Source organism: Thalassophryne amazonica, chromosome 16, assembly GCF_902500255.1.
Source record: "Thalassophryne amazonica chromosome 16, fThaAma1.1, whole genome shotgun sequence".
Taxonomy (NCBI): domain Eukaryota; kingdom Metazoa; phylum Chordata; class Actinopteri; order Batrachoidiformes; family Batrachoididae; genus Thalassophryne; species Thalassophryne amazonica.
The window spans coordinates 24,795,767-24,821,647 of record NC_047118.1 but is presented as its reverse complement, the minus strand read 5'-3'; the positions used below and the strand labels follow the sequence as shown (position 1 = coordinate 24,821,647).

The following is a 25,881-nucleotide window of genomic DNA, read 5'->3' as shown; positions in this document are numbered from 1 at the left end:
AGAGGATGTTGTGTGCCCCATCAAGCCTCCAAAATTGGCCAGCACAGGCCACCAGAAGTGAATGTAACGGCGCACTAGCATAGGTGATGTAGAGGTGGTAGAGCTCAATGTTTGTCAGCATTTTTGCATGAAGACCATGACAAATATCAGCATTCCATGACTAACACTGACTTAGCGCCTGTGGAGTCTGATGGATTGTGACGCTGGATGATTTTTGTTCTTCATCAGCAAGCACCAGGTTAATTGTCAGAGTGTGAATGCAACATAAATCTCCAGATCAAATGACAGATAAGGTTGTGGCTGTGTGGAATGTCGGAATCATGTCCCTATGGCCCTCTTGCTAACTTCTAGTACATGCTCTGGTAACGGTTGGGCAGTAGATTTCTAACTGATGTGAGTACATGCACGGACTGTCTGCAGAAATGCCAACTTACAGAAAGTTGGCCTAAAGGGCTCAAAATGTCTGTGAAAGAAGCCTCGTGTGCTTGGTAATTTGTCACTGGCACAGCCCTAAACCCTCGCGGACTTCACAGGAACGCATCTCAAACTCTGAGTCCATGTTGAAACTGAGACTGAGACATAGTCTCAAGGGTTCTGTCTCCCTTTCACATACCATTGACTAAATATCTATGTATTTATAAAGCTACAACTCTACAGCACAGCTAAGCACAAATTAAATATTGTAGGGAATCAAACTCGACAGATGCCTATCATATCATTTAGGCAAACTATTTCCAAAAAAATTCCATGTCGGTTCTTGACAAAACTATATGATTTTGGTAAATTGTTGAGTTACTTTTCTATTTTTGTGTGTAACTGAAGAGTGGTTGGCTTCCAGACGTGTGAATGTGGAAGTGACGGTTATCACAGTGAGTAAAGCCAACATTCTCACAATCAAAGGCTTTGTTCTCACAACCAGCTTCTGTTTCGGGCATTATCACAAGCCATATGTTCATATGCCCACATACACGAGAGATTAGACGGGAAGGAAAGACTGTCACCCAGATAGATAGATAGATAGATAGATAGATAGATAGATTAGATAGATTAGATAGATAGATAGATAGATAGATAGATAGATAGATAGATAGATAGATAGATAGATAGATAGATAGATAGATAGATAGATAGATAGATCGATAGATAGATCGATCGATCGATCGATCGATCGATCGATCGATCGATCTTCCTTAAACTTAAACTGAAAGCAAATCTCTACACTTGATATAAATAAATTAAAAATTTAAACGCTTTGGTATAATACCTGTAAATAATCAGTTTTATTGCCAGTTTTCTTCAGACAAGCCAGACGATGGATACATGAACATTTCCAAGTCACTGATTATGTCTTACATCAGTTCCGTAGAAATTCAAACAGCATGGCACTCTATGGTAAATCTATATGGAGTACACAGTTCTTAAAAACTGAGTGACTGTGCAAGAAGGACAAGAGTGAGGAAAGCCACCAAGACACCCTTCCCTGCTGTGATTGGAGGAACTGTGAATAGTGCATGTTTTGCATTTTGTATCACCAGTTAAACAGCTTCACGATGAAGTGGTATAGAGGAAGATTTTCTTTAGCCAAACATCAAATCTAGGCTTGCTTTATGTACCGTCTAGCAAACTGTAGCTGAACTTTCAGTTGTAGAGATTTGCTTTCAGTTTGAGTTCAAGGAAGATCAGTTTAGAATTTTTTTTTTTTTTTTTTTGTATTTTATATATATTTTGTATTTGAAGTGGCATAAACCAGTTAAATGTGTGAAATACCAAGTGTTCAAATGCATTTGGAGGGCACTGTAGATAGATAGACAACATTTTTAAAAATTCTGACTGTACACCTCACACTGGGTTGTTGGTTTCTACGCCACTTCTTTCTTTCCCCATGACCCACTTCTCATATCTGACCTCAACTCTCTATATCTCAAGGCAGACAGAGCATGATAACTACTTTCAGCTTTCAATCTATAATTCATTCTGGAGCTACATGCTCTGACTTGGATTCACCTCATTACAGCAGTCGCTACCTCTGTCTTTGTCCGACTGTTTGGGTCAGACAGAGGTAAAGTTTCAGATTTAGCTTGCAAAGGCATGTTGTAAAAACACTGACGTTTATTTATTTACAGTTGTATGTAAAGGTTTGGGCACCCCTGATGACTTCCATGATTTTCCTTTATAAATCATTAGTTCTTTGGATCAGCAATTTCAGTTAAATATATCATATAGCAGACAAACACACTGATATTTGAGAAGTGAAATGAAGTTTATAGGATTTACAGAAAGTGTGCAATAATTCTTTAAACAAAATTAGGCAGGTGCATAAATTTGGACACCCCAACAGAAAAAAATACATCAATATTTTGTAGATCCTCCTTTTGCAGAAATAAAAGCTTCCAAACACTTCCTATAGCTTCCAATGAGAGTCTGGATTCTGGTTGAAGGTATTTTGGACCATTCTTCTTTACAAAACATCTCAGGTTTGTTGGATTCCGAGCATGGACAGCCCGCTGAAAATCACACAGAGATTTTCAATAATATTCAGGTCTGGGGACTGAGATGGCCATTCAAAACATTGTACTTGTTCCTCTGCATGAATCCACTTTTTTAAGACTGTCTTATCATTAATTTATTCTATTTATTTTATGTTTGCTTTGTAATGTCTTTTTATTCTACTGTGTTTTACCTTTTTATTGTGCCCTTTTTGATTTTAATTTACTCTGTTGTTATGAATTGTGTGTGAAGCACCTTGGGGCAATTCTGTTGTGAGATGGCGCTATATAAATTAATAAATTGAAATTGAATGCCTTAGTAGATTTTGATCAGTGTTTAGGGTTGTTTGTTGTGAAAGTGTAGTGACACGGACCCACAACAGGGGGCGCAAATGAACGGTCAATAGATGAGCCAAAAGGTAACAATTTAATGTTGTGAAACGTGCACAACGAACATACAGACAATCTCAGAATATAATTACAGTCAAATTACAAAGGTGACGTGTGGGCAGGCTCGAGGATAGAAGACGTCTGTCCTGAGAAGAGCCGGAACTACACGATTTCCGCCCCCACAGAACCTGGTGAATACTGGAGCCGCCAAGTCCCGAATTCCCAGGTGATCACCGTCCCCGACTGTCGGATCTGGTACTGCTGGCGAAGAACAAAGTCAAGTGTGGGTGTGTGTACACCCAGTAACAACAGCGGTGGGAATGCCACCTCCACCTCTCACTCAATATGTTGCAGCGGTCTCAGATGAAAAGGAGCGCTGTCTTGCACAGCCTCCGCAAAAACGACTGGTTCTCCTGCAAACACTCACAATAACAGATTTATAAATCTCACAAAAAGGCTGAGAGTATTACCTCCAATGAAGTATGATATCTCGGCGATGAGGTGGAGATGACGTCTGGTCTTTATGGAGTGCGATGATGAAGAATGTGTGACAGCTGTCAGGAATTAATGAGTGACAGCTGTCACTCCCGGCTGTGTCCGTGGCGGCAGCGCCCTCTCGTGCCTGAAGCCCGCACTTCAGGCAGGGCGCCCTTTGGTGGTGGGCCAGCAGTACATCCTCTTCTGGCGGCCCACACAACATTGTTGTCTTGTTGAAAGATCCAGCCCTGGTGGAACTTCAACTTTATCACTGATTCTTGAACATTGTTCTCAAGAATCTGCTGTTGTTGACTGGAATCCATGTGACCCTCAACTTTAAAAAGATTCCCAGTACCTGCACTGGCCACACAGCCACACAGCATGACAGAACCACCTCCAAATTTTACTGTAGGTAGCAAGTGTTTTTCTTGGAATGCTGTGTCTTTTTTCAGCCATGCATATTGGCCCTTGTTATGTCCAAATAACTCAACATTAATTTCATCAGTCCACAGCACCTTATTCCAAAATGAAGCTGGCCTGTCCAAATCTGCTTTAGCATACCTCAAGTGACTCTGTTTGTGGTGTGTACAAAGAAAAGGCTTCCTCTGCATTACAGCATCTTACAGCATCTCCTTGTGCAAAGTTCGCTGTATAGTTGAATGATGCACAGAGACACTATCTGCAGCAAGATCATGTTGTAGGTCTTTGGAGCAGGTTTGTGGGTTGACTATGACTGTTCTCACCATCCTTCACTTCAGCTTATCTGAGATTTTTCTTGACCTGCCACTTCAGGCCTTAACTAATACTGCGCCTGCGGTCTTCCATTTCCTCACTATGTTCCTCACAGTGGAAACTGACAGCTGAAATCTCTGAGATAGCTTTTTGTATCCTTCCCCTAAACCATGATGTAGAACAATCCTTGTTTTCAGGTCATTTGAGAGTTGTTTAGAGGCTTCCACGTTGCCACTCATTAGGAGAGATGCAAAAAGGGGAAACATTTGCAAATGGCCACCTTAAAAAGCTTTTCTCATGATTGGATTCAACTGCGTAAGGAGGTCAAGGGTCATTGACCTTACCAAACCAATTTTCTGTTCCAATAATTACTGCTAAATGTATTCAAATCAACAAAATGACAAGGGTGCCCAAATTTATGCACCTGCCCAATTTTGTTTAAATAATTATTGCACTCTTTCTGTAAATCCTATAAACTTCATTTCACTTCTCAAATGTCAGTCTGTTTATCTGCTATATGCTAATTTCTGATCCAGATAACCAATGATTTATAAACAAATATCATGAAAATGTTCAGGGGTGCCCAAATGTTTGCATAAAACTATATTTATTTATTTGTCTGTCTGTTTTTATTATTATTTATTTCATTTATTTTATTTATTTATGTTTGACATTAGACCATCTGGTCTCTACACCTGCTAGTTAACACATAGTTAGTTAATCAGCCATTCACATGGCAGAAACTCAATGGATTCAGGCATCTAGACATTGTGAAGACAACTTGCTGAAGTTCAAACCAACAATCAGAATGGCGAAGAAAGGGGATTTAAACCCTCAAGTGACCAAGCAATTTCAGTGACTGAGTGGGGTCATTTATGACCCCATTGACTTTGAATATGTCTATATAAATTAGGGAATAACCCTGTTGTGTCTGATGATTTGCGAACGTTAATGCTGGATTTTATGGTTGCAAATTGAGTTTTACCAGCGACACGTTAGCTGACAGCGCCATTATTGACATCTGCATACCAGTGCAGTCATGGCGCGGAGTAATACATTAATTGTGAAACAGGTGAATATTTTGCCACCGTCAACATGATATTTTATGGTTTGAAATTTCACAGAATTAACCAATCAGATTTGCGGAACCAATGTAATTGGATTAGAATGATTGTTTTGGGGTTCTTCATATTTAGTACACTCCCTAATATAGTTGTCCATCATCTAATGTAGTAATGTATGGAATTTGATATTTATTTTACCAAAACGTTAGCAAAAAAAAAAAAATACTTTTTGGCCAACCAATGACCTTGTCTGTTGCATCATGTAAAATGCACGTTACCTTTCGTCCATTCCATTTTTATTTCATTGCATTTTATGTCTTTGCATCAAAACTAAAAACAATACATCATAAAAAGTAAAATTTCACTGAGTACAATATGCATTACAATGTGGTAGGATAATTATAGCATCACAATATTCCATAACGATTCTATATCAGGGTGGTCTGACATCTCAGAGTTATGATCTTTACTGTCCAATACTATCAGTTATCAAGTTGTTCACCAATGAATATGGCTTTATACACCCTGAAGAAAACCATACACCCTGAGGCCAAAGGATGAATTAAGTTGTTTGAACTTAAGTTTGAAAGTTAAATCAACTCTAATTTACAAACTTAAGTTCAAACAACTTAATTCATTCAGGTTTTTACAAATTGTAACACTTTTTTTAAGTTGGTTCAAACATTCTATTTTTTCAGTGTAGCTACAGAGACCAAAACCACTGTTTTGTACCAGGTTGTAAACATGTTTATTTTCTGCCAAATAGTTGTGAATTCTAACACGGGTGTCTACGGGGAATGACTCAAGCAGCCATTCAAGGAACCGCAAGATATGGCATTTCCACTGTGGCTTCAGTTTTCCTCACCACAGGTTTGGGGCTTGATTTATGTACACGGGGTTAGGATCAGACTGATAAGCGTGCTTTCAGGTGGGAAAGTAATAGGTGCCGGTTCAGACGGTTCACAGCAGAGCAGTCGTGAAGAAAATAAAGAGGTGGTGATAGAGTGAGAGAATGACAGGCAGGTGTGACGATCACTTAAGAAGGAATAGAGCATGGAGCTTAAGATCAGGAAGGATGGAGTGCGGTTGGGAATGCAAGAGAGAGAACAAAGTGTAAGTAAGATAGTGGACAGATTATTTCCTGCAAGAGCAGAGGAGTGATCAAGCACAAGATTAGGATGAGAGGATGGGAGGAGTGAAAATACATTTTCTGTCCGGATTCAGAAACCAAAGTGTTTTGGAATACTCAGCACAGCAATTAGTGTCTCACCACTAGGTTGCACATCATGCACCAAATCTCAATGCATATATCCACACTTTATTAACATTCTCTGTCATCTATGATCATGTAGCTGCATTGTGTTGTGGGGGGTATTCTCTGCATATGCGTGCATCCTGTACAATGCATGGGGTGAATGAATAAGCCCACCTTCTCCAGACTGTTAACACGATAACCCAGAAACAATATATCCACTTATCGTGTAATTCCCCAAATTTAAAAGCGATATAACCAGGATAAAATGAGTAAGCATTAGTTAACTTTGATGCCACAGAGCAATCCAAAAACTTACTTTAACTTTTGTAATATACTGTAGACATGCCTGCCACCTGAAGAATGGCCACCACTGCGAATAAAGGTATTCAGTGCATTAATGTGAATGATTTAACACAATAATTCAGGAACAAACAAACATAGGGGCTTCCAGATTTGCATGATGATAAATATCAATATGATAAATAACTGACTGTAATTTGGTGTATCTAGTCATATGCAGCTATGAGATATGGACAGATTATTGATTGGATGGCAGTTATGTTGTCTCTCGAATGGTAAATGGATTGCATTTATATAGTGCATTTTCAGTATGATCTGGGTGCTCAAAGTGCTTTACAGTAATGTCTCACATTCACCCGTTCATACACATACTCACACACTGATCCACACTCACACACTAAGCCACTTGGGAATCAAGGCCCTTGCCCAAAGCACCTTAATAATTTTCTGGTCTGATTGGGATTTGAATTGAGGATCCGATCCGTATGTAAATTGTACTGTACGTATGCCTATGTTATCAACAATATCTGCTATATAAGATTGTAGAATGCTACAAAAATAAGTTTTACCTGCTTTGTTTTATCTCTTGGCATCAATTGTAGCCCCATAAAGAATATCACAGTGTAATTTGCTGAGGTATTCCTCTCCTTGAATGAGAATGAGTATATATTTCGGTGACAGGGATTCAACAGAGTCACTGTTTATCATTTGTTGTTGTGTTTGTAGCCTGCTGTCACCACACCCTCAAGGCTGCAAAGTCTGATTAATTTATAAGAAGTGAATCAAAATGCACAGAATACAAAATATATTCAGACTTCCCTGATTTATTCAGATGAGGTCAGGGCTGACCAGGCACAAACTGTTACACAATCTCAGCTTTTGACACAAGCAAATCTGAAAAAAAAAATCTGTTGTTCCTTTGTTGGAGTAAACAGGTGGTGCAAGTGCACTGATGCATACATCTAATCTCCACTGTCCTGCTATGATCGCCACTCCCGCCTCTAAAATGGAGTAATTGTAGATTACGAATCTCTTTCAGGATGCTAATCGGTGAAAAACGTGGTAGTTAGTTCAAGTTCCCAGTGTGAGATGTTGCCCTTCACTGATGATGCTGTGCTTCAGGGACATCTGCAGAGACAGCGGGAGAAAGAGCGTGGAGAATGTGTTTCAGGGTGAAATATGGCAGGGGTAGCATTTTTAAAATTTAACTGGAGGGATATATTATGTCACCTGAACTTCAAAATTAACATAAACTGATTTGACAATGTTACTAGCGTAGGCAAAAATCCAAAACCCGCAGAGGTGCGGCAGTCCAGGAGGTAGATAAATGCAGTGCAGCACAACTGAACAATTTCCTTCTTGTATCTGAAATATCATTAAAAAACAAGAGTTCTGTATCAATTAATTGTTACTCATCAAAAAAAAAAAAAATCAACTTTAAAGATACTGAAGTTAGATGCTTTGCCCCGATCAATGTTACCTCTGTGTCATTTCACTCCCTAATATAAACCGTGGCATATCGGCCATTTGTGTTAAGTACTGGGAGGTTGCATATGTTACATCATCTTATTTAGATAATAGACCAAATTTAAAATGAGGGTTTTTTTTGAGCACATAAATTAATAAACAGAAATTTTACATGTTGCAGGTGAAATTTTCCATTACTTTTGGTACACGGTGTGTTTTGGCCATCTGTCCATCTGCCCTTCTGCCCTTCTGTTTGTCTGTGCTCAGCATAAGTCCAGTTGTATTACTGTCAAGGTCTTCAAATTGACAGGGAACATTCTTGGGACACAGACCTTGGACAAGTTCAAAGATGGCTAACCTGGACCTATTCTAAGAGCTATTTTAAGATGTTAAAATGTCACATTCTGCTCTAATTGTTTAAGTATGATCTCGCGGACGTTAGCATGATGATCTTGCGGATGTTAGAGTGGTGATCTCACTTCCTGGTGTCGCTAGCTGCTAACATCACTTCATTTTTGGCTAGAAATAACACCTTTCTCATACATTGTGTAAAAGGTAGCGAAAAATAAACACTTCTAAAACTGAAATGCTGTTTTTGTAACCTGACAACGCCTCTGAAAGGATTTACGAAACATTTAGCGGATGTTAGCGTGGTGATGTCACAGGCTGGTAGTTTGTGTGTAAATATAACCTATTTGTGATATATTATGTAAAAGCTAGTGAGAAATAAACACTACTAAAACTGAAAACACTGTTTTTGGAACCTAACACCTCTGGAGTGATGTAAAGACATTTAGCGGACGTTAGCATCCACAGAAATGTCCGTTAACTCAAAGCTAACTTGCTATGGAGTTCAAATTTGTTTCATTAATACCAGCAAATGCACAGAGGGTGATCTACAAATATTCCTTGATTTGCACAACTTCCCCTCTTTTCAAAACTCATGTAAATGCACCTGCAGACGCCGTTAAAATGTAAATATTGTTTTTGATTGATTGATTGAAAGAAGGGCTTTATTGAACATGTACAAATTTTACATAAGACAATAGGATCTTAATAATTGGTTTAACAACTGCAAATTATAAAGAACACAATGCTCATATGGCCAAGGGTATTTTAGCATTGCGTTATATTTTTATATATAGTGTCTTTAGCTAATTGATGACATTTGCTCGTTCACTGTTTTGTTTTCATTTTGTTAGATGTTGTAGATGACTATGGCATAGCTGTGCCCACCCTACTGCCTATATTATACATTCTAAAAATATTTGATTGTAATAAAGCATATGGAACCTTCACAGCCTTACCGTTCGCAGGGGCAAAGTATCTAGAAACCATCAACATGACTACATTGATACACAGGATTCGTTGACTGATCACTTTGAATATTATGTATTGGTTAAATTAAACTTGTTTCACTGTTGCTTCTACATCTTCAAATTCTCATAAAAGTTCAAAGGTTGGTGGAAGACTCTTGCAATACTAGTCACAGGAACATTTAACTTTGTGAGGTAAAAAACAAACTCAATATATGGGTGATTCTTTAACTACGGGCACTATTGGCCTTGTAAATGTAATTTCCACCACACCATTGCCTTACAATATAAAGCACCTTGGGGCAACTGTTTGTTGTGATTTGGCGCTATATACATGTGCTCTGATGTCACTGTTTATCTCCATAGAAACTACCCAAACAATCTTTCATACAAACTGTTTAAAGGGACATTACAGTGTTGTGGTGGAAATTACGGCAATAGTGTGGGACAACTACATTTTGTTTAAAAAAATCACAACAGTTGTATGACATTGAATACCACAATTATGTTTGATTATTTTACTGATATTTTATTCAGAGATATTTTAAAACATTAGAAAAAGCATTTCTTTACCATTCATTTTTATCATTGAAGATCAAAAGTCTGGGTGTGGGACAAGCACAAAACGGCAATATTTGCATATAATGATGCTGAAAAAAGGTGAAAAAGTCATCATAGACTACTAGAACAAATTTCTTAACACACTTTCATTGTAAAGATAACTATAAAAGTGTGAAATTTCCCCTTTTTTCTGTTTTTCATACAATATGATCAAAGGACATAATAAGTGCCCGTAGTCTAAGAATCACCCATATCTGATACGGTAGTTCTCTGTTCAGGAATAGTTCATAGTTCATAAGTTGTATCCAAAGGTCCGAGGTCAAGTTCTGCATGTTGTAATGCAGATCCAATTAAGCAGGACTTGATACAGCTGGGTTCTCAGTTGTTTGATATCAGAATTCATGCAGTTCTTGGAACAATTCTTTATCATAGCACAGTCACAAACAGGAACGAGTGAGAATGGGATCTCACTGAGACAAGGAGGAACTTAACTGTTGTGTAGTTGAGACGCGCTCTGCTCCAAGAGCCAAAGTGACGTTGCTGTGTAGGTAGTCAGAGTCAGGATCCAGGTCTGCTTGGGAGCCATACCAAAATTGTCTTGAACATCAGGAAAAGACAGTTCACGCTAATACAGGAATTAGGGCCCTGTCCCACTGGGGAGAGGATTAATTGCACATGAATTGAGTATACAAAGTACGGGCATTCGTTGTCGTCCGCAACAAAAATGGCCAAAAATGACAGATGTCCCAGTATGAATTACGGATATATGAATAATATATAGCGAATATATGATGAACAATCACGGTTGTATAACGCATGTAGTGAGGAAACGGATCTGACGCATTGCGATTATCACGGCAGTATTACGGGTGTATTATGACTGCATCACGCACGTGTTGTGCGTGCACGGCATCTGCATTGCAGTCATAAAAGAAGTACACTCACTCCTTTCCGCATCACTATTCACACCAACACCACAGCCTCTGGAGCATTTGCTGGACTTGGACAAGTTGATTGGAGTAAAGAAGCAGTGAATAGCGCGAGTGGTGACATCAGCGGATCGCATCAGAGCGCAGCTCGTCTGAACGATTATAACAAGAAGTTAAATCTGTTATAAACATAGGAATAAATACTGTAACAGCTGCAGACAAGAAGGAAAAAACACACACCTGTTTTATCAAGGCTTTACAAAGTAAACATTGAAATAATTACTTTTTTAGACAGCTCAAAATGCTTTCGTGCACGCGTGCGAACGGCCCAGCTGCAGCTCTCCCTGTGATTCAGGAGGTGATTAGAGCCATTTTCAACAGCCAGTTTGTACAATAAAATGATTAATCCACCATGAAATAATTATTTTATATAGGCAGCATCCAGCACAGAGTGCGTGGCAGCCGGTAGAACAAACAACGGCATCCAGCTGTGAACACAGTGCATCTGATTTGCATCCACCGCAAATCAGATGCAAAGCAGATGTAAAACGCTTTATTCGTGGCCAATCTGTATGCAGTCGCTACAACTTAAGGTCACAGGGCAGTATTCAGGTTTGATGCTCTTGGATACTGCCTGGATCATCAAAGGTGGCTCTGGAAGCTGGCAAGGCAAAACGAGGCACACAAGGCAACAGACAAACACGGCACACAAGTATCTGGCCATACATGAACAGAAAGTGAGGGTTTAAATAGTCTATCAATAATCAGTCACTCATCTGATCCAGGTGTAAAACAAAACTGAAGGCGCCATCTAGTGGAGAAACTAACATGTGACACTGGTAAAACAAACAAAACCAGGCTCTGAGGGAAATCCTGACAGTTTTGGCTTATTATAATATCATGTCTGCATTAAACAAAGCACTGCATTGGATTGTATCTGATTATATATTGTAGTGGATTGTATCTGATTATATATCAGATATCTCTGATGTATCTGAATATATCAGACTGCACTGAATCAAATCACATTACACACTTTCAGAATGGAAAAGTTATGCTATGCGATTTATGCAACACTAACAGCTGGTTTCATCTTCTGGTCTTCTTACATGTGATGTTTTCTGCTACTGTGTGTGGAGTTGCCCCAAGTGGCAAATAAAAGGAGAGCAGAGGTAGTGTGAGTGTGTTGCAGCACAGTAGCAAAAACCTGAAGAATATGTATTCAAAGGTATGTAGGCTCAATTTTTACTTTTCACAGAGGTAAAGGGTAATGTTTAAATGCTACTAATCTATAGCACCTTGGGGTGATATATTGATTTTGGTGGTGTAAAAATAAATTGAATTGAAAATTCAGACTTTTGACAAAACATCATGAAGCTGAATAATAACCCATGCTTTTATTCAAAAACACATTCCTGAAAATCACACACCCCAACATTAATTAAAAAGAAAGCCCAATCACTCCAGTGTGTACAACTGAGTCTTTTCAGTTGCAGTTTTTATCTTACCTTTAAATGTGCTGCAGATGACAGATCTCAGTTTGGAACCTCTTGCACTTCATTCATTCATGAATTTGCATGCACATTCCTTGTCAAAGGACTTGCCTGAAAATATCTCATTGTGAGGGCATCCTATTCACAGTGCTTCACTTTTACCACATTTTATACAACAACCTTATTCCAAAATAGAGTAAATTCAAAATTCGACTCACAACACACCATAATGACAATACGAAAAAACACTTTTTTTTTTTATAATTTCTTAACAATAAAAGACTAAGAAATCACACACACACACACACACACACACACACACACACACACACACACACACACACACACACACACACACACACACACATATATATATATATATATATATATATATATATAAGTATTCACAACCTTTGTTCAATGCTTCTTTGATGCACCTTTGGCAGCAATTACAACCTCAAGGCTTCTTGAATATGATGCCACAATCTTGTTGCACCTATCTTTGGGCGGTTTTCCCCATTCCTATTTGCAGCACCTCTCAAGCTCCATCAGGTTGGACAGGGAGTGTTGGTGTACACCAATTTCAGATCTCTACAGAGATGTTCAGTCAGAATCAGTAAGGTTAGTTCTTACTTGTGTGAGGCAACTTTTGTGATTTGGTGCTATATAAATGAAAATAAATTGAAATTAAATTGAAATTGAAATTTAGGTCTGTGTTCTGGCTGGGCCAGTCAAGGACACTCACAGAGTTGTCCTGAAGCCACTCCTTTGATATCTTGGCTGTGTGCTGAGGGTCATTGTTCTGCTGAAAGATGCACTGTCACCCCAGTCTGAGGTCAAGAGTGCTCTGGAGCAGGTTTTCATCCAGGATGCCTCTGTACATTGCTGCATTCATCTTTCCCTCAAGAGTCCTTCAGGTGCCTTTTGGCAAACTCCAGACAGGCTACCATGTGCCTTTTACTAAGGAGTGGCTTCCATCTGGCATGATAGATGCATGATAAATCATCAAAACATCACCCTAAGAGGGGTTCAGTTATATCTTTAGAGTGAGACAGAACACAGTAGATTTATATCTCATTTTCCACATGAAGATGTTCCTACGCTGAGCTAAGCAGACCATTACTGCCTCTCACTGCATCCTTGTTTTATAGGCAAACAAAGAAACAAACCAATAAACCTTATTATCCAGCAAACTCAACAATCTTTTGTAGAGATTTCAACAACAATTTTGCCTTAAAGCGCATTACAAAATTGTGACAATCGATAAGATGATTATTAAAACCATCTCCATAAAGGCAGAATATGAAGAAACTGCTTCATTGTAAGTTATCACATAGAGAAACTACTAAGTCCAGTGGAATCCTTATTCCACTGGCCTGTCACCTGCAAGTAATCATACACCACAGCAAAACACTCACAAACCCCAACTTTTATCTGCTGCAGGAAACCATGATCTGGCAGCTTGTGTTCTCCCTAAATAATATGGCACGTTTTCTCTGCAATGGTTTCTGCCTGACTCAGATCTACTGTACGTGCCTTTTTTCAGTTTTCTGTTCCACTGTGGTTCCAGGCAAGCTTAGGCAATATCCAAAATGTTACATGAAACACTGGTGATTCCTGATTGGTCAAAATTGCTACAACCTGATATTAGAACCCTACCAAATATTGGTTTTGTTTATTTAGGGCAATATTAGTGTCACCTTTAGCAGGAACTTTGTTAGCTAATAATATTTCAATGGTAAACTACACATAAATTGCATTTGTCTTGCCAAACCGCTCTATTCAGACCAATCAACTCATGGAATTGTTTATGCTTGCAAATTCTTTGCTTTAGTCCCTACATTCATGCAGCAGATAGGATATTTACAGAAGAATCCTTCAAATAGTGATACAAGCACCAAATTTGGCAGAAATACTCCTGAGGCATTACTCTTTTGAAAAACCAACTGGCCTCTTGAATTTTCAATAAGCGGCCAGGTAGGGGTCAATTGAAGAATTACAAAGGGGTCAAAATTTTAAAATTCTCCAATCATATTGAAATCTATACCACATTATTTGTCTAAACATAAACATTCCAAAAAGGTATAGTTTGGACTATCTATGACTAAATGTTATGGAGTTATGCGGTTAAAAACAGCAAGAATGGAGGCAAAGGTCAATGTCAGTTTGTACAGGAATCAAAAGTTAAAGTTGCTTAAATTTTGGTAAAAAGATGCAAATTATTGATTAATCAGGTTTTAAAAGGAATAGTTTTCACCATGTGCCATGCTTCATTATTATGTTACGGGGTAACATACAGTATGTCACATGTCATAGAATCCAGTGGACGTTGACATTGTTTGACCTTTACTTTGGAGACAAAGCATTCAACAGAGTCAAACCGTTTATTAATCGTATTAGTTCAATCCATAATTGTCACCACTTTTTTACCAAAATTGGAGCAACTTTAACTTTTGACACCTGTACAAACTGAAATTGACCTTTGTCACGATTCTTAATTTTTTTTTACTACATAACTGTTGCAGTTCTGTCCAGCAGCCCATTTGCCCAAGGTTTTTGGTTCTTTGCGTGATTTTGGGTTTTCATCTGTCTGTTGGTCTGTGATGTCTTATACCTTGTTCTGATTTCATCTTGTGTCTCCTGTATGTGTGTGATTGTGTCCCTCCTTGCACCCTGCGTATGTAGGTGTGTCTCCCCTGCCCGTCATGTGCACGTATCTATGTGGGTGTGTCTCCCCTGTTCGTGTGTGCGCCTGTCTTTTGGTCATCCTGTGTGTATGTGTGTCATGCACGTTGTCTCCATCTGTCTTCAATGTCTGGTATGTCTTCACGCACCGGCGTTTTTGTCAGTCCCTCTCCTTCCACCTGCGTCCTGTGGATTTATTCTTGTGTCACGTCCTTTGTTAAAGTTTGCTTCTGATTGTCATCCCATTTTATCGATTTGCATCATTATCTGTTCCCGGTTCAAATCCCACCCCTGCCACATTTCTCCATGTAATGTGGAGTTGCATCAGGAAGGGCATCCGGCGTAAAACTTGTGCCAATTCAACATGCAGATCCACCTTGGATTTGCTGTGGCAACCCCAAGTGCAAACAAGGGAGCAGCCAAAGGGTCTTACTATCTGTTTTTCTATAGTTTGTGTTTGCCACCTTCATGGATGTCTTTATTTTCCAGGTTTTATTTCTTGTCTGCTGCAGTTTTGGTTGGTTATTGTGTTTTATTTCTCACTTACCTTTTGTTGCTGTTATTATTATTCTAGCACCGGTTATTGTCTGTCTAGTTAGTTGTGTCCCTGTGTTCCATTCTTTCACATGCCCCTTTATTTCCACCCTGTTCATTGTTGCACAACTGTTGTCACTTTCATCTTTGATATTTAAACACTTCCTCATTGCCTTTGGTTTTGCTGGTTCATTGTGAATTTCTTGGTTGGTCTCTGTGCTTCAAGTCTGTGAGTGGTGTCAGAATGACGAATTGGCGCACATCCGAAAAGTGTCAGGTTTCAGTTCCAAAACATTCTGACAGCCATCTGCAAGAGACCACACAGATGGTCATGTACATGTTCAAAACCCTCCAGGCACCATCGAGATGGGGCACCTCTGACATCTGTCTTGACCCTTGTAGAGAAGAATAAACCACAAAAGCCACAAAAGCTGGTGTTTTAAACCTAACCAGAGCCCTCCTACCGAGAGGCAGACTGCTATTGGCTAGTGAGTAAACAATTGCTTTAATTAGCACCTATTGTGCTCTAGTTAGCACCCTCCTAATGACAGGGTAGCTGTCCCTCCTAACGATGGGACTGATGCCACTCCTGATGGCTGTCCTGACGAGTCTCCTGATGACGTGAATGACTCATTACCATGAACAAAAGACTGAAACTGCTTTGACATGAGTACCCCATTGTAAACAGGGGACAAAGCGTGTCTCAGACCCCCTCTGATAGAAGTCAGACTACTAGAGCAAGAATTTTAGCTGAGGAAGCTTCTGCGATTTGAAGCGAAACGTCCTCGCGTCAAGCAACCCAGTCCAGTCGAAGATTCAACCTTCTCTACTATGCTCATGCAAATTCAACCAAGCCTGCTCCTAGATGCCATCATGCATGTGACAATATGATTATTTCCTGCAATAAGCCCACATGTAGAGCAGGTGACAGAAAGTTATATAGAATATACCATAAGTAAACCCTGGGAATAATTTTATGTTCCCCTTCAATTCCATCAGAAGCAGTGCCTTTAATGCAGCCCAGCAATAACTCATCAGAATGTGCCGGCACAGCACCTGCTATCACATTTTGTTAGATGCACTTGCCATTTAAAGATATGGACGTTCATGTGCAGCTTTCTGCAGATGTTACTGCAGTCTTTTGTTTCTTCCTGTCATCTGTTTTATCTCTGCCTTTAGTGTTTTTCTGCTACCTCCCTTCCTTTCTTTGTTGTTCTTAAGAAGCTTATCTTAGTTTCCGATTTAATTGCAACTCTTTTTCTATGCCCTCTTCTGCCTCCTGGCTCCATCTAAATGTCCTCTGTCTTTATATTATATGTCTCCTTCCCAAAATTTAGCTTTTTTCTCCAAATCTTGCTCTCAGGATGTTTGCCCTTCCACTGTGTATTTTTATATATTTATTTTGAAATTTTTCTTAAAGAAAAACTTTTCTCCAAGGTTTCGTTTGCTTTCATTATTGAGTTTATCAGGAACCTTGCTGTTCTTGACCCCCACACCAGTTATTTTTCAATTTTATTCCTTGCACATCATTCTCCCTTTGTCTTTACTGTACATTCACTTTCACTGCAATTACAAATGTTCACATTTGAGCTTTTTCTGCAAAGGCAAGTTTCATAACATGACAATCCACTGTGCTACCTATCATTTCACAGTCTCACAGGCATATTTCTGCCTTTAATCTTCCTGCTTTCCTTCATATCTTTTTTATATCCTGGGTATTATAACTGCTCGTGTGTGTATGTACACAAAATAACTTTCACCAAAACAGTAGGAATCTTTCTTTCTGTGATTGTCTTCAGAGGATTAACCTTCAGAGCAGATCGATCTAAGGTCAAAGTCGTCAAAAATACAGACAAAAAAAAAATACATTTTCCGGCATATATCTCTGCAACTCACAGGGATATAGAGATGATGTGAAACTTACATTAACCAGTAATCACTGACAATCGATTGGTGTGAGTGATCTTATGATAACATCACAAAGACACCATGAAATGATGTCATACATTTCATGTTTTCCAGGATACAACAGGCAGGGGCAGAGCTAGACTTTTAATCTTGGGGTGGCCAGAAGGTGGCTATTTCATGGGGTCCACAGATTATGACAATTTCATTTGTTTCTCGGGCAATCAACTGCAATCAGAGTCACTAAATATTGAAATATATTAAAGTAGCTACCCTATAACACCAAGTGTATCATATTTGATACAGGATTTTCTGAGATGTCTACATCATCAGTGTGATATTTTTTTTCCCAAAAAACCCATAGTATACAATTAGATACTTGTAGTGCACAGGCAAACCACCAGATGCTTATGCATTCAACAATACAGTCCATAAACAATGCATACAATATTTCTGAGAAGAAACACAAAATAATTTTTATTTTATTTATTTATTTATTTTTGGCGTGTACGGAACACTTAAAAGGTTCAGTGTTCATGATACATTGAAGATGATTCTGGATGGGAATTTGAGTGACATGGAGCAGTCAGACGAGGAAGAAGATGAGGAATGGACTACCAAATGTAATGTTTACAGAGGACAAGTCATCTGATAGTGATATGGAGGAAAATTCTGATTGTAGTGTTGAGGAGGGCATTCAAGAGCACAGATCTGAGCAGATTCAGACATTGTTTATTGTTGTTTTGGTGAGAAAAATGTTATTTGTTAGGTTTACAGCAATTTCTTGAAGAAACTCAAGCATTTTCTTCTTCTTTGTCTTTCGGCTGTTACCATTAGGGGTCGCCACAGTAGATCAATTGTTTCCATCTTACCCTGTCCTCTGTATCTTCCTCTGTCACACCAACCACCTGCATGTCCTCTCTCAGCACATCCATGAACCTCCTCTTTGGTCTCCCTCAGCATCCTTCTCCCTATATACCCTGGGTCCCTCCTCTGCACATGTCCAAACCATCTCAATCTCGCCTCTCTGACTTTGTCTCCAAATCGTCCCACCTGAGCTGTCCCTCTGATATGTTCATTCCTAATCTTGTCCATTCTTGTCACTCCCAAAGAGAATCTCAACATCTTCAGCTCTGCCACCTCCAGCTCTGCCTCCTGTCTTTTTGTTAGTGCCACTGTCTCTAAACCATACAACATAGCTGGTCTCACTACTGTTTTGTAAACTTTCCCCTTCACCCTTGCTGATATTATTCGGTCACAAATAACTCCTGCCACCTTTCTCCACCCACTCCACCCTGCCTGCACTCTCTTCTTCACCTCTCTACCACACTCTCTATTACTTTGAACAGTTGACCCCAAATATTTAAACTCATCTACTTTCACCACTTCTACTCCTTGTAACTGCACTATTCCACTGGGCTCCCTCTCATTCACACACATGTACTCAGTCTTGCTTCTACTGACTTTCATTCCCCTTCTCTCCAAAGCATATCTCCACTTCTCCAGACTAGACTCAACTTGCTCTCTACTCTCACTACAGATCACAATGTCATCTGCAAACATCATAGTCCATGGGGACTCCTGTCTGATCTCATCTGTCAACCTGTCCATCACCACTGCAAACAAGAAAGGACTCAGAGCTGATCCTTGGTGTAATCCCACCTCCACCTTGAATGAGTCTGTCATTCCGACTGCGCATCTCACCGCTGTCACACTATTCTTGTACATGTCCTGCACTACCCTAACGTACTTCTCTGCCACTCCAGACTTCCTCATACAGTGCCACAACTCTTCTCTTGGCACCCTATCATAAGCTTTTTCTAAGTCCACAAACACACAATGTAACTCTTTCTGTCCTGCTCTGTACTTTTCCAACAGTATTCTCAGAGCAAACATTGCATCTGTAGTGCTCTTTCTCGGCATGAAACCATATTGCTGCTCACAGATCTTCACCTGTTTTCTAAGCCTAGCTTCTACTACTCTTTCCCATAACTTCATGCTGTGGCTGATCAGCTTTATGCCTCTGTAGTTACTGCAGCTCTGCACATCACCCTTGTTCTTGAAAATAGGAACCAGCACACTTCGTCTCCACTCCTCAGGCATCCTCTCACTTTCCAAGATTTTATTAAACAATCTGGTTAGAAACTCTACTGCCATCTCTCCTAGACATTTCCATGCCTCCATTGGAATGTCATCTGGACCAACTGCCTTTCCACTCTTCATCCTCTTCATAGCAGCCCTCACTTCTTCCTTGCTAATCTCTTTTACTTCCTGATTTACTCTCACCACATCATCCAGCCTTTTCCCATCCTATGCTGTCTAGTGACACTCTCTCCTGCTACCACCTTACAGTCTGTGATTTCTTTTAGCTTGCATCTCCTATAAAGAATGTAGTCCACCTGTGTGCACCTTCCTCCACTCTTATATGTTACCCTGTGCTCCTCCCTTTTCTTAAAGTAGGTATTCACCACAGCCATTTCCATCCTTTTTGCAAAATCAACTACCATCTGTCCTTCCCCATTCCTATCCTTGATACCATATCTACCCATTACTTCCTCATTACTCAAGCATTTTAAAGGTTTGAAATGTTATGTTTGGTCTTGATTTAAAATGGATGTTTTTATGCTATAACGTCCAATGAAGCAAATATAATACAAATAAAACTCATTTATGCAAAATGTATTTTTATTTATTTATTTATTTTTGGTGGGTTTGTTAAAAGATCCAATAAAGACTCCTGTTTCAAAAAATTAGAATTTTCTGGCAATTATTTCATTACCAATGTAAAAAATGAAAAAAAAAAAAAAAAAAACACCTATTTGTCAACAGTACCAACACCATGACACCATTTTGGCATGAATGAAAATGCACACATACACTCACACAGCTACTCACTCATAGTTACACACACACACACACACACACACACACACACACACACACACACACACACACACACACACACACACACACACACACACACACACACAGGCCGGTGGGCTCAGTTGTGTCTGACACCGACTCTTGACTGGTCCCAGGATGGAAGCAGGCAGGGCTGCTGATGCTAGAGCTGAGTTCTGTCTTTGCCTGATCTGTGCCTGATGTGCTTTAGAAAGAAGTCATATATCTTGTCTCCCTATCTTTTCATTCTCAACTGACCCTCTGAAAAAATATGCCAATCTTGTTACTCCTAGCATCACTTCTAATTACAAAATGTAATGTTTCCAGCCTTAAAAATCTCAGGAAAAATAGATCCCTGTATATCTAAATTAATTTTCAAACTTTTCAGCTAGTTGACAGTAGGGCTGCACGATATGGCCAAATTGTCGTATCTCAATATTGAAGCCAAATATTATATCTATCGATATGAATGAATGAAAATGAATGAATGAATGAATGAATGAATGAAAAAAATGAATGAATGAATGAAAACTGTTTATTTCGAACATTTGATACAACAACAATTACAAGATAGATCAGTAAAGACAACAACAAAAAAGTTCCTACTGTGTACCCAACATGTCCGAAAAGGGGTAGGGTGAAGCATCAGCTTATTTATCCCTACCCCTTCTTCCCCACAACCAGTAATACCCTTTGCCACATATACACATAAATTCCTACACACCTAAACCGATATCAATATATATATATATATACATATATATACACATACATATACACATCAACATACATACACATATACATATATACACATATATATACACAAACATAAATATACACCTACACATACCTACTTACATACAAAATACTATATATTTACAAGCCGAAGCAAAAAACAAAAACACCCTAACCCTCATTACCCTTCCTCCTCCCTATACCCAGAAAAAACCATATTTTTGTACCGCTGTTTGAACTGGTTCATGCTTGGACATTGCTTGAGCCCCACTCCCAATCTGTTCCACATCCTCACCCCACAGACAGAAATACAGAAACTTTTTAATGTTGTTCGTGCCCACTGATGCTTTAAATTAAATTTCCCCCTCAGACTGTAATCCCCTGATCTGTTAAAAAACATATTTTTAATATTTGCTGGAAGTAAATTGTTTATTGCTTTATACACAATTTGTACTGTTTGAAAATGAACCAAGTCTGTGAATTTTAAGAATTTGGATTGTAAAAATAGTGGATTTGTATGATCTCTATAGCCAGTATTATGAATAATTCTTATAGCTCTTTTCTGCATTACTGATAGTGATTGTGTTGTACCTTTATAAGTATTACCCCATACCTCTGCACAGTACTGTAAATATGGTAAAACCAGTGAGCAGTAAAGAATGCGGAGTGAGTTGTGGTCCAGAATATGTTTCGCTTTGTTTAGAACTGAAATGCTTCTTGACAGTTTACTTTGTATATGTTTTATATGAGTCTTCCAGTTTATCTTATCATCTATTATCACCCCCAGAAACTTATTTTCATGTACCCTTTCAATATCTACCCCCTCGACTTGTAACTGAACCTGTATGTCTGTATTACAATAGCCAAATAACATGTATTTTGTTTTACTTAAGTTTAATGATAATTTATTTCTGTCAAACCATATTTTCAATTTTCCCATTTCTATACTGATCCTCCTCAGTAACTCCTGCAAATCCCCCCCTGAACAAAAAATGCTTGTGTCATCTGCAATAATACTAATTTTAATATTTTGGAAACATTGACAATATCATTTATATAAATTAGAAACAGTTTTGGACCCAATACTGACCCCTGTGGGACGCCACAAGCATTGTCCAAGCATGATGATGTATATTCCCCCAACTTCACAAACTGTTTTCTGTTACTTAAGTAGCTTCTCACCCAGTGCAACACCAACCCCCTAATCCCATACTGTTCAAGTTTATTGATTAATATGTCATGATTAATTGTATCAAAAGCCTTTTTAAGGTCTATAAATATTCCAACTGAATGTAATTTGTGGTCTATGGCGTTTGTAATCTCCTCAACTGATTCTATTAATGCAAGTGATGTTGAACTATGTGCTCTGAATCCATATTGACTATCAGTAAGTAATTTATGTTTATTTATGAATTTGTCTAATCTATTATTGAATAACTTTTCTAATAATTTGGAAAATTGTGGAAGCAAAGAAACAGGTCTATAATTTGTGAAGTGGTGTCTATCCCCAGTCTTATACAGCGGCACAACCTTAGCTATTTTCATTTGATTGGGAAATTTACCGGTTTGAAATGATAAGTTACAGATGTATGTTAATGGTTCTACAATCCATTCAATGACCTGTTTTACCACCACCATATCAATTTCATTTAAATCGGTAGATGTTTTATATTTACAATTATTCACAATGTCTATAATTTCATTTCCATCCACTGCTGTGAGGAACATTGAACAGGGATTTCTTTCTATGAGATTATTATCCCAATCCTCAGGTTGGGAATCGGGAATTTTTTCTGCCAAGCTTGGTCCAATATTTACAAAAAAAATTATTAAAACCGTTGACTACCTCATCCTTATTTTCCTTCTTGACATTATTATCAATGAAATACTGAGGGTAACTCTGTTTTTATTACCATTTTTGATAATGCTATTTAATATATCCCATATTCCTTTAATATTGTTTTTGTTATTATATAATATGTTACTATAATATTCCTTCCTACATACCCGTATAATATTAGTTAATCTATTTTTGTATTTCTTATATCTATATGATATACGATATGACTATGATTTCACACAAAGTGCAGTAACAGTGAAAATTAAGCATTCTAAAACAAAACGGGTTATGATTTATTCATCTAGTTTACTTCGGAGATCGGAAAGTCATTATGTTTTGCGCACAAATGACACATTGTGCTTTTTTGAGTACCCTGTGTTCGCACTGAAATGGGAAAGAAAACTGATACTTTTTTCTGCTCCCTTTGATTGGAATGTCCTCCAGTCTGAATTGAAACTGTCTGGGTTGATTTCTTTGAATGCCTTCCGCTCTATTTTACAAGACCACAAATGGAATTCTTTTGCACAGTGCCTGTGTTACTAAATTTTTATTTGTTTTATCTTATATATTGTTACAATGACCAAGCTGATTGTTTTATCTGTATGTTGCATGTACTTTATTTGTTTTTAACATTCTCTTGATGATGATAATCTATCTATAATGACGTGTGCTGCTGCCTTTCTTGGCCAGGTCACCCTTGTAAAAGAGGTTTCGATCTCAATGGGCTTTTTAACTGGTTAAATAAAGGCTATGTATCAGCATAACAGTGGAATTTGACTCCATGACTCTGAGCCTCAGAGATGCAACATGCAGGGAGAACAATGGAGGAACCAAAACACAACTGTGAGGTATCCCAGATTTCATGGTTGAGAAATCAGTTGTTGAGCCATTATAATGAATACATTGCTTTCTTCTCAACAAATAAGAGCTCAGTCATGCAAACACCCTTTCAAAATACTAAAATAATTGAAAAATAAATTAAATTAAGATAGCAAGAAGTTCTTTTTCACTTTTGTCACCCAGCTCATGACCAGCATTAAAATTTCACCATCAAACCCTTAAACTGCAGGTGGAACAGAGTTAAATTAGTTACAGTATATAGTAAACAATGACAAGTCCAACACTGTGTAGACATTAAGACAGAGAGCTAAAATATCGCCTTCAGAGTTCAAATCAACTATGAAAAATTTGACTGAGATTTTTACACAAGGTTGTGCTGTGCAGTTTAGTGACGAACGGGGAAAGATTCACACTGCATAAAATGTTGCAGAATTACATCATTACCCTCTCCATCACTTTGTTTGTTTGCTTGTTTGTTTTTATTGCAGCCAGGGAATGGCCCACATTAGCGACACAGAAGGTCTGACAGCACCACTGCATAGTCAAGTGTATGAAGTAATACAGGCACAGCTTCATACATATTCAAAATGCACTGAAAAAGCACAAATGTGCATGGAGAATCACCGGTGTGCATACAGTGTGTGCTCTAGAGTGCTTTGGCTTCACCGCTGCATGAGCTTTTTACAGTTTTTACATCCTGATCTGTGTGCTGCTGCAATGCATATGTGCACTTAGCATCAGAGGATATAGTTACAGTCTTCACAAATGCTTGCATTTTAGACAAAAACCACATACAAAAAATGCAATGCTGAGAAGGCGGGAGCAACAGAGAAATTAAGTGTTCATTTTCTTGAAAAAATCTAGAATACAAGATGACAGTGAAAGGACTTCAGATTTGGAAGAGTGCAGTGCTACAAGCATAAATTTTAATATATTCAAGTATAAAGTGAAAGAGAAGGCACAAGATGAACAGAAAAATGGGGAATTTTTGTGATTTTAATGACTTCTGTGTTAATAATAATACCTACAGTTGTGCTCAAAAGTTTACATATGCTGGTGGAATTTTAGTTTTTTGGCCATTTTTCAGAGAATATGAATGACAACACAAAAACTTTTTTTTTCACTCACGGTTAGTGGTTGGGTGAAGCCATTTCTTGTCAAACAACCAGGTTTACTCTTTTAAAATCATAATGACAACACAAACTACCCAAATTAACCTGTTCAAAAGTTTACATACCCTGTTTTTAATAACATGTGTTGCCCCCTTTAACATCAGTGACAGCTTGGAGTCTTTTGTGGTATGTGGGCGAGGCTCTCTGATGGTAAAACTGCCACTGAACATGTCTTGGACTTTATTTGCATTAATTACAAAGAAATACAAACAATATGGCACTCTATGATAAATCTGCATGGAGTAGACAATTCTCAAAAACTGAGTAACTGTGCAAGAAGTAGAAGAGTGAGGAAAGCCACCAAGACACCCAGACAACCCAGAAGAAGTTACAGGCTTACGTGGCTGTGATTGGAGAAATTATGCACAGTGCAAGCTTTGCATTTTGTATCACCAGTTATCCATCTTCATGATGAAGTAGTATAGAGGAGGATCTTCTTAAAAAGAAGACCTGAAAGTTTAGCTACAAATTGCCAGAAGGTCCATCTGAGATGCAAGCCTGGATTTGATCTGTTTTAGTGAAAGAAAATCCTTCTCTGCTCTACTCCACTATGAAGCTAAGAGTAGTGAAGCAAAATGCAAAGCTTGCACTTTGCACAATTTCTCCAGTCACAGCCACATAAGCCCATAACTTCTCCTGGGTTGTCTGGGTGTCTTGGTGGCTTTCCTCACTCTTCTCCTTCTTGCACAGTCATTCAGTTTTTGAGAACTGTCTACTCCATGCAGATTTACCATAAAGTGCCATACTGTTTGTATTTCTTTGTAATTAATGTAAATAAAGTCCAAGGCATATTCAGTGG

General features: G+C 38.5%; 1 protein-coding gene across 1 annotated transcript in view; it reads left to right on the top strand.

The window, feature by feature from the left end:
- The window catches only part of LOC117527999 (protein phosphatase 1 regulatory subunit 29), a 96,987-nt gene that overhangs the window by 38,060 nt on the left and 33,046 nt on the right, over positions 1 to 25,881 (top strand). The gene's annotated exons all lie outside the window — the stretch shown is intronic.